Below are 3,995 nucleotides of genomic sequence, written 5' to 3' on the forward strand. Positions count from 1 at the left end.
ATTTGCGAAGAAAGTAGACATAGGTCATCCTTCGCAATTGCGAAGCTTTGGCCGCAATTGCGAGTTCGCATTTGCGAACCAGGCTTCGCAATTGCGATATCTGCGCCTGTGTAAATCATGACTTAGCCAAAAATCTCTTATTTTTCAAACTTTCTCAAAACCTAATTACTTTTGGGCGATTTTTCAAAGACAACTACTCTTCCAAATCGATTGTAAGTCATATCTAACTCGTTTTCTTTAATCTTTAACATCTTTTCACATTATTTCAGCTCAAAATCAATGGTCTTCATGGGGGAAATTGGGTATTTTGGGTAGAACTAGGTTTTTCAAATTTTGGCGATTTGGACCTCAATTTGAGGTCCGATTTCAAAACAAATTATATATTTGGGTTCGTGGGTGAATGGGTAATTGGGTTTTGGTTCGAATCTCGTGTTTTGACCATGTGGGCTCGGGGTCGATTTTTGACTTTTTGGGGAAATCATTGGAAAACTTATTTTCATGCATTTGAATTGATTTATTTAGCATTTATTGATATAGTTAAGTAACTTGTGGCTAGATACAAGTGAATTGGTGGTGGAAACAAGAGGTAAAGCGGTAGTTGAGGCTTGAATTGTGTTCGTAGCATCGAGGAAAATGTTTGGTCTAACCTTAGCTTGAGGGATTAGGAGTCGTGTCTTATTTGTTATGTGTTGGTTGTTGAGTACGACATATAGGCATGGTGACGAGTATCTATATGTTGGTGTCAAGCATGCTCGTGAGTCTTATACTATGATTAATGTGACTCCGATTCGTATTGTTCATGCTTTATATGTTGATTTCTTTTGTTGAACAAGGCTTGTGGAAGTATTATTGGTAATTGAACATTGAAGAGCGTTGGCTCAAGTATTATTGTTCATGCTCGTCAGCATGCTTCCACCTCCTATCCTTAACTGTAAATTTCTGCCTTTATTTTCCGTTGTATATGATTTTACTGCACAAGTTTATTTGGTAGTCTGGTCCTAGCCTCGTCACTACTTCGCCAAGGTTAGGCTAGGCACTTACCAGTACATGGGGTCAGTTGTGCTGATACTACACTCTGCACTGTGTGCAGATCCCAGTGCTACAGCTTTTGGACCGTAGTGAGGGTGTTGTCTTCAGTCCATTCAGGCGACCTGACGTAGTCCTGCAGGCGTCCGCAGGCCATGGCGCCTCCTTCTATCTTTCTATATTATTTCTTCTATGTATTTCTGAAACAACTTGTATTTATCTTTTAGACCCTTATTTGTAGAATTCTTAGATAGTCTGTGAAGTTGTGACACCAGATTTGGGTAGTTTTAGTTTATGGAGTTGTATCGGTATTAATATTAAACTATTACATTTCGTTTCTTCTGCTCATTTAATTCCGCTGTTTATATGATGTTTGTTCATAATTGTTAAAGGATTAAAAATGGAATAAGTAAATAATTGTAATAGTTGGCTTGCCTAGCTTTTACTAGTAGGTCATCACGACTCCCGAGGATAAAAAATCTGGGTCCTGACAGTGCCATGTTGAAATTAAAACCTTAAATTCCAAGTCTCAACGTTCCCATCTCAAGGATTCACAAAAGAAAAGGAAAACAATGGGAGAGTTTGGAAGAGAGAGTTTTGATGAACGCAAGAAGAAGGTTCAAGAATGCAGACAAGTATAAAAGACTACAAACTTAGTCTCTCAATTATCTAATAAAGTTAATGGACATGTGGAGCTGCCCATCCCGCAAGATCAAACACTAAAAGACACAACCAGAGCCAACCGATTATTTTAAATAAAGCTTGAAAATATGCAAAGAAGCCAAATGGAGAAATGTATGCTCTTAGATTAGATATTGTTGCTTCATCACAGTCGTTAGATTAGGCTAATTCATTACACAAACTAACAAATATATATATATATATGTAAATTGTACAATCAGTACATTAGCTGTATAGGTATAATAGTTGTATACTGAATAGGTACAATAATTGAATTTGAATTATAGTGTATAGCCAATAGATAGTGTATAAATACAACAGGGTTTTTTCTGTTTTTAACAAAAGACTTGTATAAATACATTATACTATAGCAATGATAACATAAGAAATTTTTTCCTAAATACAGTCTTTAAATTCCTATATGGTATCAGAGCTAAAACAACTATTATTAGGCAGCAATTCATCTTTGGATTGATCTCTCTATAACATAAGGAAATTTTTTCTAAATACAGTCTCTAAATTCCTATATGGTATCAGAGATAAAAACAGCTATTGTTAGGCAACAATTCATCTCTGGAATGATCTCTCTCTCGTTTGTCCCTTCACTATCACAACTAGTTGATCTATTTTCAAAACCTTTGTCTGGTCCTTCCCATCATTTGATTCTTGACAAGTTGGGGGTTGCTTCTCTCCCCTCCAACTTGAGGGGGGTGTTGAAATTGAAACCTTCAATTCCAATTCTCATCATTCTCCTCTCAAGGATTCACAAAAGAAAAGCAGAACAGTGAAAGAGTTTGGAAGAGAGAGTTTTGATAAAAGCAAGAAGAAAGTTCAGGAATGTAGACAAGTACAAGAGACTAAAGACTTAGTCTCTCAATTATCTGATAAAGTTAATGGGATACATAGAGTTTCCCAACCCATAAGATCACACACTAAAAGACACAGCCAGAGTCGTCCTATTATTTTAAATAGAGCTTGGAAAAATGTAAACAAGCCAAGTGGAGGAATGTGTGCTCTTACATCAGATATTGATGCTTCATCATAGTCGTTTGATCAGGTTGATTCATTACACTAACCAACGGATATATATGGAAATTGTACAACCAGTACATTAGTTGTATAAGTACAATAGATATATACTAAATAGGTACAATAGCTAGATTTGGACTATAGTATATAGCCAATAGATAGTGTACAAATATAGCAGGTTTTTCTTTTCCACATCAGAGTACTCTTGGTGTATAATTTATTGTTATGTGTTTATACATGTACATTCTTAATACTAATGCTACATATTGTTTATGCAAATTCTCTGTTTAAGATGACTGTAATTTAAATTTTATGAACTCATGAAACAAATTCTAATGTTAGGAAGGAAAACTTACGATATGTCATCCACAGGAAAAAAGAAGATAGTTTAACAAATAATTAAAATAATAATGGTTAGATTGACTGTGGTATATGCCAGGGGCGGACCTAGGGTGTAGAATACGGGTTCCCGGGAACCCAGTAACTTTTGCGTACATCCTGTATTTGTATTAAGAAATTCACTAAATACTTGTAAATATCTAACCGTGAACCTAGTTATCATTGCATATTAATCTAAATTTACGGTAGGAACCCATAAGCCTCAAATCCTAAATCTGTCTCTGGTATATGCATACAATATGAATGATGAAAGGAGGGAGCTATGGAACTATTTGAATAGTATCAGTATGTGGAGTCAGGTTCCTTGGCCCACAATAGGTAATTTTAATGCAGTCCTTAATATGTAGGATTGAATTGGTAGAAACCTAGTGACAAAGAGGGAAGTAGTAGATTTCCAGCACTATGTGGAATCTATTGGCCTGATGGAATTGCCTACCACATGAAGTAAATTTACATGGAAGGATAAACAAAGAGAAAATAGAGTGTATTCCAAAATTGATTGGGTGTTCATCAATAACGAGCGGCTGAATCAAATGCCTGCATATGTAGCAAAATATCTAGCAGAGGGCATACCACAATCCAATTAAAGTGAAAAAAATACACACAAAACATAGGCAAGCGAACCTTTCAGATATTGCAACATATGGGCAAGTCATCCTAGTTTTATGGAAAAAGTTGAGACAACATGGCAAATGCAGGTGCATGGATGTGCTATGTATCAGGATTTGAAGAAACTAAAGGCATTGAAGCAAGTATTGAAGGAACTAAACAAACTCCATTTTAGGGATATCTTTGCAGAAGCAGAAGATGACAGGATAAAATTGGACAGATACAAAGAGAGTTACACACACCCCCAAGAT

The sequence above is a fragment of the Nicotiana tabacum genome, chromosome 20 (assembly GCF_000715075.1).
Source record: "Nicotiana tabacum cultivar K326 chromosome 20, ASM71507v2, whole genome shotgun sequence".
Lineage (NCBI taxonomy): Eukaryota > Viridiplantae > Streptophyta > Magnoliopsida > Solanales > Solanaceae > Nicotiana > Nicotiana tabacum.